A 15,915-nucleotide genomic window follows, 5' to 3' on the forward strand; every position below is an offset into this window, starting at 1 on the left:
ATCCACCAGAGCGGGGAGAAAGGGGATGTTACAGGTCCCCTCTTTTAAGGAGGTCCATCTAATGAGACTAAGAGAAGTGGTACGGTGGCCTAGAGGTGAAGCTCTCACCTCACAATCAGGAGGCGGAGAGTTCGATCCTAGGTAAAGGCAGATATTTCTCTGTCTGGGCATACTGAGAATATATCTGCTGAACAAAACTCCACCTTGGTGACAGGAAGGGCATCTGGCCATTAAAATAGTCTGCTTGCCCAGACTCCACCCCGCAAGGGATTATGGGATTGTTTAAAAGAGGATGATCTAGTGAGATATTAAGAAGTAGGGTCTTAACTGCAGGGGTGTCCCTTCCTGTGGACCATCATCCCTGCAGAAATAAAATTGTCCCCCACACTTTCAAAAGACCCCAAAACCACGATTTTAGCCAACAGGAACTCCAGAATGATACGGAGTCCATCAAGTGCTTGGTTTGATTCTTGTCTCCAGAAGGATGAGTTTTACATTTGAGGTTTTATTTTTGTAAGCCGGCTGGAATCCCTGTGAGTTGGGCAGCCATATAAACCTTCTAAATAAATATCTAAAGGATTCAGAAAAAGAAAACATCAAGCAACATCTTGGGGTGTTGCTTTTTTTTTTTTTTTTTTAAGAGAAAACACACAGGATCCCCTGCTCAGTGGTAATAAAACCGACTATGCACTAATAAGAGATCCTAAACCAACTCCATTCCATTCACAGCAAGGATTCCCAAACTTGCAATCAATGTATCCACTGGAGCGGAAGATGTTTTCCAAATGTCATGTTCTTTTTTCCTTGCTATTTTGCTTTGTTTAAACTGTGAGCAATTTTTTTTTTTAATTAAGTTGCTGGGGAGAACATAACATGAGCTTTGGTAAGGGAAGGCATCGTGCTACCCATGAGTACGTCTGGCCTGCTAAGTTTGCTCTTCCAACGAGTTTTCACGCCACCAGTGCCTGGCCAGGTCAAGAGGAAAAACGTTCATTTGATTTCTTGGGGATTCAAGATCTTGCCATAGAGGCAAACAGGGAGAAGTTATTCATAGAAGAGAATAGTTGTAGTCAGGGTTGAACTGTGAGCTTAGTGATTTTCTTGCAGACATTTCATTTCCAAACTAGGGAACAACAACAGTGATACAATGGAGTGGGGTGTCTGGAGTAGAGGAGGAGGAGGAGGAGGAGGAGGGGACTGTAGTCTTTGGTGCTTTCTGAGTTTGGCTGCTTTCTTGCAGACATTTCATTACCCAACTAAGTAATATCATCAGTGCTAGGAGGGAGAGGAGGAGGAGGAGGAGGAGGAGGAGGAGGAGGAGGAGGAGGAGGAGGAGGAGGAGGAGGAGGACTGTAGTCTTTGGTGCTTTATGAGTTTGGTTGCTTTCTTGCAGGCATTTCATTACCCAACTAAGTAATATCATCAGTGCGAGGAGGAGGAGGAGGAGGAGGAGGAGGAGGAGGAGGAGGAGGAGGAGGACAACCATGACTGTGGGGTCTTTAATACTCTCCAAATCTTGTTATTTTCTTGGAAACATTTCATTACCCAACTAGGGAACATCATCAGTGTTAGATTTGGGATAGTAAGGTGAGTGGAAAGGAAGAGAAGGAGGGCGAAGGAGAAGGAGGAGGAGGAGGAGAACTGTGGGGTTTTTGGTGCTCTCTGAACCTAGTTGTTTGCTTGCAGACATTACATTACCTAACTGGGTAACATTATCACACCGACATTTCTGATGCTGTTACCGAGATGGGTAATGAAACGTCCGCAAGAAAACCACCAAGCTCAGAGAACACCAGGGACCCCACAGGGAAGGGACTTTGCTGATTCCTCTGATACTATACAAGATAAAAGAATCAGGAACGGCTTATTGAGGATAATCCTAGGAAAACTCATGGCTTGTTTTTCAATAACAGAAGAACTTAACCCCAGGCAAACACACAGAGCTTCCTAGCAATGGGCTCCTCCTAGCTGGAGAACTCCGGTAGGATCTTCATCAACGGACCTCAAAAGCCAAGAAACTCTAAAAAAAAAAAAAAAAAAAAGGCCAAATCTTTGGTGAAAATGAATTTTGACTGCGGCTCAATAAAAATGCCGAGGTCCATGAAAGCCTAATTTAGAAACCGTCAAGACGCAGAAAGAGAGCTGAGTAGCTGCTCGGGACTCTGCTGTTGGCTGTAGAGGATGACACCGAAGTCAGCCTGGAAATTTAGCAATCAAAACTGACAAGATGACCTTAGCGAGATCTATATGATGAGGATGCTTTCATTATTCATCGCAGGACGCAGGAGCCTGAAGTGATGGTTTATGTAACTTCCTAAGGAAGATTAACTCCTGAAAGGGGAAAAATAATGACCAGCAATGGAACCTCCCCCATTGTACAACGAAAAACACCTTATTATTCTTAAAGTCTTGTCCTACTGCTTTAACAGCTACATCTCAGATGTATAAAGTTTGCCAACAGGTCCTCCATTATTCCACCATTCCCCCAGATCATCAGAAAAAAATATTTTGTTAAAGTCCTCCCTTCTAATGCACTTTGGGATAGTATCTGAGCTTGGTTTTTTCTTGCTGACATTCCATTACCAGGGGTGGGCTTCAAAAATGTTGTCTGGTTGCTGGGTGGGCGTGGCCATGGTGGGCGTAGCCTAGTTGGCCTCCTGCACCATGATGGAGGGGGCGTTTTTGTCCTCCCCAGACTCCGGAGGCTTTCTTGGAGGCAGGGGGGGCAAAATGGCCTCCCCGGGCTCCGGAGGCTCTCTGGAAGCCAGAAACAGGCCCATTTCCGGCCTTCTTGAACTTCCGGGAGGCCCGTTTTTCACCGTCCCCAAGCTTCCGCACGCACCCTGCACTTACCTGCATCCAAAATGAGCCATGTGGGGACTCCTGGGAGGGGTGGGGCACAGTGGACCAGCCCAGACAGGATTTGGGGGTCCAAACTGCACAGAATCTGAGCTAGAGGATCTCCCAAACCAGAGGTGGTATTCAGCAGGTTCTGACCAGTTCTGGAGAACCAGTAGCGGAAATGTTGAGTACCACCTCTGACTGGAGATTTTACACTATCCTTCCCCTTCCAAGCCCACCAAGCCACAACCACAGAATCGGTAGTAAAACAAATTGAATCCTACCACTGTCCTGAACACCCTGCAGCCCACCTCTGTCCATTACGCAACTAGGTAACATCATCAGTCTACAAGGGAGTGTGGTTTCTTCTCTGTTTACATACAAATGGGTTGCTGCCTTGTCAGTGTTGGTGGGAGTGTTCTTTGATTAGGCTGCTATCGATTGAATTGTATTCAGAGTTTTGCAGCATTAATTCAGTGCCAGAAAAATAAACACAGATGGCTGATGCTTCATTTGATGTCTTTATAAGCACAATAAGTAAATTTTACAATACCAGTTGTAGGTTTCTCCAACATGGAGCAAACATGAAGCAGACACGTTACAGGTTCAGAGAAGAACAGCAACTCAGGAGCTCAGAAACAGACATCAGTTTCACTTTAGTTCAGCAGGCCAGCATTATATACAGCAGAGGAGAGATGCAGTTTCATTTTCAACAGACAGACTCAGAGCTCAACATAGCTGCAGAGCTGCAGAGCTTAATATAGAGCCACGCCTAGGCTACTTCTAGTTTCAGTTTCCAAATAGTCCTCATTGGCTGACTTAGTTGCTATGCCTATTCATTGGCTGACCTTGTTATCAAGCTCGATTCCAGTTCATGAATATACTCTGACAAATTGCTACTTTCTTAATTTGGGCATTGTTTACTGCTTGATTGTTAGGCTAGTAAACAACCCAACATCCTGCTTTCATAGCTTATTTAATATGTCATGTTTCTGACGAGCGATGACTTACCACAAGAATTGAACTCACTTCAGCTATAGCAGGGCTATCAAACTCCCGGCCCGTGGGCCAGATGTGTCACATGCTGGCCACACCCACATGTGGTTTAGCGAAGGGGGAAAAAAGTCCCAATACGTCATGTGATGCCGCCGTGACAACATGACTTGACACCAGGGGTGGGATTCTACCAGTTCGCACCTATTCGCTAGAACCGGTTGTTAACATTCTAAGCAGTTCGGAGAACCGGTTGTTAGAAGTAATTACTGGTCTAATCCTGTAAGGAAGGCAGGAAGGAAACATTCTGGTGTTGATTACAGAAAGTGCCTCTCTGTTAACCCTTATTATATTCTTGGCAGGACTAGACTTCCTGTCTCAGGAACTTCTCTGGAGTTTTTCCCCCTCCTTTGCTGGTACTTTGCTTGTGTGGAGTGACCATTCAAAGTTACAATGGCACTGAAAAAAGTGACTTATGATCTTTTTTCATACTTACAACTGTTGCAGCATCCCCACAGTCTCGAGAGGTCAGGCGAGGAGATGCGTGCCTCGATGTGAGTGATACTGATTTGGGCACGCCCAGCCAATTACGTGACCAAGCCACGTCCATCCAGTCACATGACCACCAAGCCATGCCCACCAACTAAGCCACGCCCACAGAATCAACTTTTTAAAAAATTGAATCCCACCCCTATACCATTTCAAACAAATGGTTGTCCAATCTCTTCTTGAAAACCTCCAGCAATGAAGCACCCACAACTTCTGAAGGCAAGTTGTTTCAATGATTAATTGTTCTGTCTGTCAGGAAATTTCTCCTTAGTTCTCGGTTGCTTCTCTCCTTGATTAGTTTCCATCCAGCTTCTTGTCCTGCCTTCAGGGGCTTTGGAGAATAGCTTGATCCCTTCTTCTTTGTGGCAACTCCTCAAATATTGGAACACTGCTGGGTGAGAAACTTAGAGCTGGAAGAGGTCATTTCGAACCCCCTGCTCCACGAAGCAAGTTGAATCAAAATTTCAGATCGCTCTACTTCAACAGATTGCATGATAGGAAACCAACCATCTGACTGGGTACCTTTAGTTGCAGACTGCACAAAGTCTGTTGCATCTCTACATGTAAACATCACATTCATTGTGGCTTTCTGAATTCTAGAAAATAGGCATAGCCTTCCTATGGGGGTGCCCCATAATTACAAGGAAGAAATAGAAGCTTCTAGTGGCTGAATGGTCCCCCTGTTGTTGCTACTGCATTATGCAGTCCAAGGAATAAATCCACAAGACTTGCAACTCAGCTTGGAGGATCCTCTTTGCATACAAAACACCTCATGTTAAGTTCCAGGCCTCTCCAGGTAAGACTAGGAATGGAAGATTCCATATATTCCTCTTAATTATTGACACGCTCTTCTCTTCCTCCTTCCTTTCTTTGCGTCATATAAAAGTGGATGAACAGTGGCATTACCAATGTCTCGTGAAAGCAAAGTCCAAACAGAGTTAACATAATGGATACTTATATCACAAATTAATTATATGTAAGAGGAAGGGGAATATACATGGAATTTCTCTCTGTCTCTCCATGGATCCTGTGCCTATGTGTTTGTGCATTACTCTCTGTCTCTCAACACACACACACACATACACACACACACACACACACACACACACAGGGAGGGAGGGAGGGAGAGGGAGAAAGGGAGAGAAATGAAATTGCTGGAACAGCCTTCCAGATAAATATTTGCTTGCAGGTGTAAGCAGACTGGTGATCATAGATCTATTCAAAGTATGTATGTATGTATGTATGTATGTATGTATGTATGTATGTATGTATGTATGTACATATGTACATACGTATATATGTGTTCTAATCCCGGGTGACCTTGGGCCTGTCACTCTGTCTAGCAAATAGCAAATCACTTCTGAAATTTTGCCAAGAAAACTGCAGGGACCAATCACCAAAAAGTGAGTAAAAGATCCATATGTACATTGCGCACACATCACACATATCACGCACACACACACACACACACACACCCCTTAACTAGACTGTGGCACATCATCAGAAGCCACACAGAAATAGGGAGATGTTCCCATTGGTGTGTGTGTTGTTTGACTTCAGGCAAATGATTTCAGGCTTAATTTCCAAGCCAGCATTGGTGGATTGCTGGCAGATTGTTGGCCAAGTACCCCCATCAAGTCCTCAGTGGTTCTTTCTGGTGGGCTGAGCAACAGAAAATGGAATTGGTGTTAACGGAAGAGTTGGAAGGGACCTTGGAGGTCTTCTAGTCTATCCCTTTGATCAACGAGAAGCCTATATTCCATTCCAGACAAATGGTTGTCCAATCTCTTCTTAAAAACTTCTAGTGTTAGAGCATTTCTGGAGGCAACTTATTCCGTTGATTAATTGTTCTTACTGTCAGGAAATTCCTCCTTAGTTCTACATTGCTTCTCTCCTTGATTAATTTCCATCCATTGCTTCTTGTTCAGCCTTCAGGTTCTTTGGCAAACAGGTTGACCCTCTCTTCTTCGTGGCAACCCCTGAGATATTGGAGGCTGCTATCATATCACCCTTAGTCCTTCTTTTTTATTAAACCAGTCATATTCAGTTCCTGCAACCGTTCTTCATATGTTTTTGCCTCTGGTCCCCTGTTGGTTATCTTCTCAAAATCGGCCAAGGGCTTCTGCTTTCTGAATTATTCTCATCCCCTCGTAAATTCTCTGTATATCCGTATGGTCCATGAGAAGCTTATGTCTTGAAATAATAGATAATGAGGCAGAGGGGATGGCTGTTTTAACACAGTAATAACACAAGCTATTCTCTCTTCTGTGTCTGCCATTACGTGGGTTCCTCACATCGTTCCAACGTTATGGGGAAGAAGAAAAAGAAAACCTAACTTAACAAGTTTGACTGGTTGGTTGTTATTTATCCTGGCCTCTAGACCTCTTCAGAATATACTGTTTGGTTAAGATTGTCCTCGTAAAAAAAAATGCTTGGAAGAATATAGATCTCAAGAGCTATATGAGGCTGGAGTTATTGTATCAGAGTCAGAGCTGCTAAGGATTTATACATAGTCAAGCATACTTGCTTTACAACACTTCCATTTGAACGGACCCCAAATAATCAAAATTACATTCCCATTCATTGCATAGAGTACCATCTCCTCCTGCTAAATTTCTTCTCCTCATCATTAAATGCACAATTGATGCTACCAGCAAAAGCACATGAAAACCCCGAGCGGTAAAGATTATCATTCAGAGAGAAAATGAATGGCTATCGATGGACAAGATCTCTGCGGGAAAATAACGGAACGTTTTAAGCAGCTATGTTTCCTCAGACAACACGTTTCTTTCCTATACGAAGCTATGGGTTGCTATGGGTTGTATTGAAACAGCCAACCCATTTTGTAATAGCAGTCTTGAGTCCTTGTAAAGGTTTAATTCGCAGAATGCTGTCAGTTAGGCATATGTGCAGCTGTACATGAGTCATTTATTCTGGATGCTACCTTCTAGAATAAAATTTTTGGATCCCATCTTTGAGAGTCTTCCAGAAGTCTATCTTCTTTTAGAATGCCATCTTCTAGAACTCTATCTTCAAAAGTCATCTAGAATTCTATCTTCCATGGTCATCTAGAATTCTAACTTCAAGAGTTTGCTAGAATTCTATCTTCTTTAAGAACATCTTCTATAATTCTACCGTCTTCTATAATTCTACCTTCAAGTCTTCCAGAATTCTATCTTCCATGATCATCTAGACTTCTATCTTCCAAGGTCTTCTAGAATTCTACCTTCCAGTGTCATCTAGAATTCTATCTTCAAATGTAATCTAGAATTCTATATTTTAGGGTCTTCTAGAATGCTATCTTCCAGGGTCTTCTAGAATTCCATCTTCAAGACCTTCTAGAGTTCTAACTTCAAGAATCCTAGAATCCTATCTTCCAGGGTCATCTAGAACATTATTTTCCAGGGTCATCTCAAATGCAATCTTCTAGAGTCTTCTAGAATTCTATCTCCAAGAGTCTTCCAGAATTCTATCTTCTGGACTCTTCTACAATTTTATCTTTTAGAACTGAGATTTTATCTTCATGGAATAAAATCAGCAGGTAACCAACCAATTGCTACATTTCCATATACACTCATCAAGCAGTCATCAAAAGGATGCTATGGTTGATCTTTTAATCGATCTTATCCTTGATGTTTTAGAATTCTTGATGTGCAGTGTAATTTCTTTCTCAGTTATCTGTCCTTCTTATAACCTAACGGATCACGTCGAAGTCTTACCATTTCCTATTTGAATAAAAATGTCCGCACACTGAATTACTATATAATTTTTAGAGTGGAAAAAAATAGCACCCGCTTCCTTCCTGCGTATTTTCAACCTGTCAGCACATCCCTCCTTTAAGTTCCTTCAAAGTAAAATGCTTGCTCTTCAGCTGCCTTTCATTACACAAATTGTTTTTTTTTTTAAAGTCATGCCTTATCTTGAATGTCCCACCCTTGAAATTGCCTTGCGATTAGCCTCGTGATTTATCAGCATACTGCTTCAAAACCTATCTCAGCATTGGGAACCACAACAATTCAGTGAGTGTGTGAATGAAACACTGGGAGATCCAGGCTTGAAAGCTGTGATAAGATTCAAGACAAGACTTTAGCTTAACAAGATAAGATGAAGATTCTTAATGTATGTTAAAATGGCTTGTGGCTTTTATGTCACTGCAAACTGCTGACTCATGACCAGTTTCACTAGCCATAATGGATCATAAAAACTTCAAAATGATGGTATATTAGCCAATTTTGTCTCTCCGTACTATAGCTATAAATTTGGCTTTCTTCCCTTTTCCTCAGGTGCCCTTCTTTTCCATAGTCGCCCTTTCATTATCAATCTCCAATGTTCAACATCGTTTTGGCAGCTATTCCCCTTGGACAATGTTCCCAGCCCAGCCTGATATTCTCAAGCTGTCCTGCTAGAACCGGTGAGAGGGATCTTGGAGTCCTAGTGGATCACTACTTAAATATGAGCCAGCAGGGTGCTGCAGCCACCCAAAAAGCCAAAGTAGTCCTAGGTCAATTAACAGAGAGATAGAATCAAGATCATATGAAGTGTTGGTACCACTTTGTATAATAGCAATATTGCAGCCCTCTCTAAGCGCCTTAAAGAGTCAGCGTATTGCCTTCAAATGATCTGGGTTCTCATTTTACCAACTTTGGAAAGATGGAAGGCTGAAGGTTGATTTAGCCTTCCATCCTTCCAAGGTCAGTAAAATGAGGAGCCAGATTGTTGGCGGTGAGAGGCTGACTCTGTAAACCGCTTAGAGAGAGCTATAAAGTACTGAGAAGTGGTATATAAGTCTAAGTCCTTTGGGGAAGGAAGGGAGGGAGGAAGGAAGGAAGGAAGGAGCCTTGGTGGTACAGTGGTTAGAATGCAATATTGCAGCCTAACTCTGCTGACTGCCAGCAGTTTGATCCTGACCGTTTCAATGTTGACTTAGCCTTCCATCCTTCTGAGGTGGGTAAAATGAGGACCCAGATTGTTGGCGGTGAGAGGCTGACTCTGTAAACCGCTTAGAGAGGGATGTAAAGCACTGTGAAGTGGTTTATAAGTTTAAGTGCTATTGCTATTGCTGTCTGTCTGTCTGTCTGTCTGTCTGTCTATCTATCTATCTATCTATCTATCCATCTATCTATCCATCCATCCATCCATCCATCCATCCATCCATCCATCCATCCATCTATCTATCTATCATCAGGAGCCCTGGTGGCACGGTGGTTAGAAAGCAATATTGCAAGCTAACTCCTCCCACTGCCAGCAGTTCCATCCTGACTGGCTCAAGGTTGACTCAGCCTTCCATCCTTCCAAAGTCCGTAAAATGAGGACCCAGATCATCTGGGGGCAATTATGTATATAAATGAGTACGTATAAATGGGAACAGTAGGACAGGGACAGTAGACAGTTTAAGGTTAAAGTTTGGGGTTTTTTAGGATATAACAACAGAGTCAGGTAGTGAGTTCCAGGCACTGACCACTCTGTTGCTGAAATCATATTTTCTGCAATCGAGTTTGGAGTGGATTACTTTGGGTTTGTATTTATTGTTTGCCTGTGTGTTATTGCAGTTGAAGCTGAAGTAGTAATTGACAGGTAGGACACTGAAGCAGACAATTTTGTGTACTAAGCTTAGGCCAGACCATAAGAAGTGTAATTCTAAGCTGTCAATGTCCAAAATTTCAAACCTGGTGGCATATTGCAAGCTGAGGAGTGGAGTACTCTTCTCATGAAATATCTCTGGACTCGTTCAATTGTATTAATGTCCGTTATACAATGTGGAGTCCAGGCAGATGAGCTGTATTCAAGAATTGGTCTGACAAAGGTTTTGAATATGATATGATGATTTTGTATATGATAGGAGACTTCCAATATCTAAGGAGCTGCTACAAAGAAGAAGGAATCAATCTATACTCCAAAGCAGTGGTCGCTAACCACCGGGCCGGGGACCACGGGTGGTCTGCGAGAAAATTTTGGTGGTCCGCAGAGAAATGTCACCTCAAAGCACCCTCCCAAAGCAATTAATCCAGGCTGCATGGGAACACAAGGCTGTGTGCCACCACATGGCCCGTGGGAACACAAGGCTTGCATCGCTTGCACTGTGAACAACACGAGGTAGTGAGGGGAGGGGGGAAAGGGCGGAGGTGGGGGGAATTTGCCCCGCTTGCCCCATGTGCCTGGCCTGGCCACCGGGCTGCTTCTTTCTGCTTCTTTCTTCTTCTGCTTTTGGCCGCATGCAAGGAAAGCAGAAAAAACTCTTTCTTTCTCTCCCCAAAACTGTGCCAGAATTGAGTCTTTGGGACCCTGCAAGGCCTCCTGCTCCAAGGGGTTGTGTCAGCATGACAAGTCTCATAAAAACTCATTTCTTTGTGGGGGAGACAAAGAAAGACTTCTGCTGCTTCTGCTGCTTCCCTTGCACGAAGCCAAAAGTCTCTCCCTCCCTCTCTCCCTCTCTCTCTCTCTCCCCCGAGAATGGAGCTGGAGATGGTTTCCTGCAGACTTTTTGGGGGATTTTCCCAGGGTCTCTGGTCCGCGGAATTTAAAATTATGAGTTTGATGGTCTCTGAGGTCCAAAAGGTTGGCAACCCCTGGCTTATTTCATGCCCTGAGAGAGAACAAGAGAGAATGAGTCTTGGTCTTTCTTCTATGGGACATATTTTTAATTAAGCATTGGTCTTCTCAACTTGTGGCCACACACACTTAAGAAGTTGATCATTTGTCTGGGATTCCTTAAGTTAGATTCCTGGCTGAGCAGTGATTTGGAGGATGATTTACATAAATGGATCCTGCCAACTCTATGATCTTGTGTTTTTAGAGTTCTGAATTCAGACTTCCTAAATGCAGAGGTCTTTTAGCTATCTTCTCATTATCTTATTTATTTATTTATTATTTGTATTATCTTTCATTCTTATTTTTGAATTATCTTCTAACCTTTATCACAGAAAACTGGGAATACTTGTCTCATATGATGCATGAAGCCCAATGGCCAGACAAGAAAGAGTAGAGTAGAGTAGGGTAGGGTAGGGTAGGGTAGGGTAGGGTAGGGTAGGGCAGGGCAGGGCAGGGCAGGGCAGAGCAGAGCAGAGCAGAGCAGAGCAGAGAAGAACAGAACAGAACAGAACAGAACAGAACAGAATAACAGAATTGGAAGGGACCTTGGAGGTAAGAATTAGAACAGAACAGAAAGAATAGAATGGAATGGAATGGAATGGAATGGAATGGAATGGAATAGAATAGAATAGAATAGAATAGAATAGAATAGAATAGAATAGAATAGAATAACTTTTTGTCACTTTGAATGTACCCTAATTGCCATACATTAAAACTACCTTGATCTGCATCTGATAGATCACACATCCATATCATCCCTTCCCCAACAGCTATAAAGATTTCTTTTTTTTTTCCTTACAAAAAGTGCAAGCAGCTCACATTGCTTGTTCAAAGCGGGCACAACACCCCGAATAACGGTCCCACCAAACAGATCCCAACGTTCTGAGATTCAAATCCAGCGAAAGAAAATTTCTCTTCTATCTGGTCATACAAAATAGTAAAAGCTTCTAATCTAAAAGTTAGCACTTTTCTGGAACTGTCCAGACGCTTTTAGTATTATTTTGAGATCATGGATTTTATTTTTATTTTTATTTTTATTTTTATTTTTGCATTTCCCCCACCCCACCCTGTCGTGTGGAATATCTTCAAGGATAGATGGCAAAAGCTTCCGCTTTTTCAATCAACTGAAAAACTAAGAATGATGTAAAAAAGCCAGAAGACTCGAAATGGCCTGGCAAGATCTTATGCTGGTATATAAGCCTTCCCCACCCCCCACTCCCCCGGAATTTTTAAACTGACATAAAACCCTTTGCCGGCCATATTTTTTGTATATATTACCTCGGTGTTGGGTGTTTTGTTCCAGACCTGATCTGAATTTCAAAAGCCAACTCTTTTTGTCCTCCAATCTCTTTATAGGACATAAAAAAACACAGAAGCCAAGGACATTTTTCCCCCCAAAATGGGCTGAGGGGAGTAAAAACAGAACCTCGTTTTCCTTGGATTCGCTAACTATAAATCCGCGAGCTCTCGCCTAGTTCATGTGGCAACGATGGCGTTCCGTATTTCATGTTGAAATGTCGGCGGGCAGAACGCAGGTGAATCGGATGCCATCGAGAGGGAGTCTGTAAAGAGCTTCCTGTCAAATTGGCATAATTTTATCCTCTTTCATCTCCTCCTTTTCACAACTCCCTTTCCTCTGAACACACCTTGTCACAAAGCTTTTCAGCCGATGTGGAAACATTTACTGGGAGTGGGGTCAGGTTTGGTGGTGCGTGCGCGTTTGTGTGTGTGTGTTTGTATTTGTGCGTGAGAGAGAGTGAGAGAGGAAAAGAAAGAGAGGGCAGCAAATGAAAACCAGATTGCAATGGGGACTCTCTCTAGAAAGAGCTTCGTATAATGTTTGCACGTGGGCGTGGTAGAGTGAAAATATATATACACTCAGTTCCATGCCAAGGGTGGGCAGCATTTTTTACACAATGAATCATTATATTCCAATAGAAGACTGAATATCCACGGGCATGGCTCTGGAGAACGTGTTTTTTAAAAAATGGATAAAAATACAAAGGCGATGGATGGAAAGAAAGAAAAGATTTCTTTCCTTTTCTCAGTTTCTTTTTGCAATACAACTTTGGGGCCATTTAATGAAATGGTTCCCCAATCGGCTGGGCCCAAGGGACTTTATACGATGCAAAAGTCTCTTTAGAGATTGTATTGCTGCATGATGTTGGCTTGTCTGCTTGTTTGAAGTTTAAAAAAAAAAGGAGGGATTGAACCCCGCATCAAGGAAAGGGGCTTTATTTAAAGTTGAACCCCAGATGACCAGTAGAATGACATGTTGCCCCTAATAAATCTTCTGCATTCTTTTGAAGCTTGGCTCTACGCTCATGATTTAATTAGGGCAATTTCCAATCCTGGCAGCTAGACTTCGGAAGAAGAGATTGGACAAGCATTTGTCTGAAATGGCATAGGGTCTCCTTCCTGAACAGGGGGTTGGACTAGAAGACCTCCAGGGTCCCTTCCAACTCTGTCCTTCTGTTACCTTCCATGACTGGCATCATCAAGATCCAATGAGCAGCTGCTGGCCAGGGCCGACAATACTAGGGGTGATGCAGAAATGATCTGACTTAATATAAATCAGCTTTTGAGATTCCTAAATCACATTTCTAAGACCAGGGGTGGTAAAGACCAGTTGATGCCTATTGCAGAGTGGCTCGTATTTCTAGCAAGCACAAAGGTATCTCTAGTTCTGATCGGAACAAGAATGCTGGATATGGTGATCTTGGGTTGCCATCAGAGTTTTTAAAGGGGCTTGCTTGCCATAGACGGAGCAGGGCACTGAGATTGCTAAGAACTTCTCTGAACACACAAATAAACACAAAGTTAGTGTGTATTGGTTTGATGCTGCACCTGATGGCGTTAGGAAGCTACCCTGAAGTCCTGGAGAGAGGTTATGATCACTAAGCATACTAACTCCAGGGGCAGGGCGAGAGAAAGAGGGAGGGAAAGAGGGACAGTGAGGGAGAAAGGAGAAAGAGAAGGAGAAAGAGAAGGAGAAGGAGGAGGAGGAGGAGGAGGAGGAGGAGGAGGAGGAGATGAGGAAGAGGAGGAGATGAGGAAGAGGAAGAAGAGGAAGAAGGAGAAGGAGAAGAAAGAGAAGACAGAGAGATGAAAATAGAGAAGACAGTAAAAAACAGCTGAAGCCCTGGACTGAATACAGATATAGTCCTCAACTTACAATACTTCATTTAGTGACCATTAGAAATTACATGACTTAGGACCATTTTTCACACACTGGTGACTGTTGCATCATCCCCCTGGTCGCATGATCAAAATCAGACGCTTGGCAACTGATTCGTATTTATGACGGTTTGCAGTGTCCCGGGGTCATGGGATTACGTTTTGCAACTTTCTGATGGGCAAAGTCACTTGGGGAGCCAGGTTCACATAACAACCATGTTCACTGCTTCCTCAACAAACCGTGGCAAGAAAAGTCGAAAAAAACGGGGCAAAACTCTCTTAAACACCTGTCTCACTTAGCAACAGAAATTTCTCGGCTCAGCTGTGGTTCGAGGGGTGTCTGTATTTTGCTTGCAGCTTTCTATAGCAGAAACTCAGATCCCAACCCTTTTCCATATATGGGTTAGCAGCTTCGGGGGCTGATTTACAGAATGCTCAGTTGGCCTTCTAAAAGGCCAGGGAAGACCTAAATAACTGTAAAAGGTAAAGGTAAAGTTTCCCCTTGCATATCCCCGCTAGTCGTTTCAGGCGCTAGGGGGCGGTGCTCATCTCCATTACACCGCTAGGGCGGTGCTCATCTCCATTATGCGCTAGGGGGCGGTGCTCATCTCCGAAGAGCCAGCGCTGTCTGAAGATGTCTCCATGGTCATGGGGCCAGCATGACTAAAACACCAAAGGCACACGGAACATTGTTACCTTCCCACCAAAGGCGGTCCCTATTTTTCTACTTGCATTTTCACGTGCTTTCGAACTGCTAGTTGGCAGAAGCTGGGACAAGCAACGGGAGCTCACTCTGTTACGTGGTGCTAGGGATTCGAACCGCCGAACTGCCAACCTTTCTGATCGACAAGCTCAGCGTCTTAGACACCGAGACACTGCGTCCCTATATAAATATATATAAATAACTGTAGACCAGATCCATTACCCAACCCAAAAGGAGACTAACGAACTAAAGCAGCGTTGGTAAGATAATTACTTTCAGAAGAGAATACGGTTAGCTCTGGTTTGAACTGTGCCGCCCCTGGCAACAAACCCTACTCCCTTCTAGCACTGATGCTGCTACCTAGTTGGGTAAGGAGACGTCTGCAAGAAAACAGCCAGGTTCAGGGAACATCAAGAATTCCACCCTACTACTTCTTTGCTTCTAACAAACACAGCAAATCCCTTGCAGTGGATGGACTACAGCAATAACAGCGACCTTGCATGGCTCCACATTTCCATCCTTTCCCATCAAACCCCTAAGCCAACACTTGGGAGTTTTTGAAAACCACGATTTTCACACACACACACACACACACACCCCACACACACTCCTAAAAAGCAACCTTAGTTGGCAGGAACACTAGGAGAGGTGGCAAAGCGCATGGACCTCTTTTCTATGCTGATAGTGATATATATATATATATTTCCCCCCACTCCTCCTTCCTTTTCTTATCCCCCTGGGCTCTGGAGACCGATTCTAAAAGCGCGGCAACATTGTTCTTATCACGCAGAGGCTCCCTGCAAAACCCCTTCTGCCGTGCCCGATCGCTTAAAATGGCTCGTTTCGGGATGAAGCTCATTCGGGGGAAGAAGAAAGGACGGTGCTGCATTGCAAAAAATAAAAATAAAAATAAAAAAATCAAATATGACCCAATGGTTAGACGAGAGCGATTTATGCTTAAGTTCCTGAGCAGCGGGCTAGTTAACGGTCCTTTAAAGTCATAAATAAACAAATCCAAGGGTTTACTGAACTGCACACACACACACACACACACACACACACAC

The 15,915-nt window shown here is 43.4% G+C and overlaps 1 protein-coding gene across 18 annotated transcripts in view; it reads right to left on the minus strand.

Annotated features, from left to right (window-relative positions):
* DLG2 (discs large MAGUK scaffold protein 2) overlaps positions 1-15,915 on the minus strand; it is a 979,527-nt gene that overhangs the window by 343,582 nt on the left and 620,030 nt on the right. The gene's annotated exons all lie outside the window — the stretch shown is intronic.

Source organism: Pseudonaja textilis, chromosome 7, assembly GCF_049901715.1.
Source record: "Pseudonaja textilis isolate UNSWEBS1 chromosome 7, rPseTex1.2, whole genome shotgun sequence".
In the NCBI taxonomy this organism is placed as follows: domain Eukaryota; kingdom Metazoa; phylum Chordata; class Lepidosauria; order Squamata; family Elapidae; genus Pseudonaja; species Pseudonaja textilis.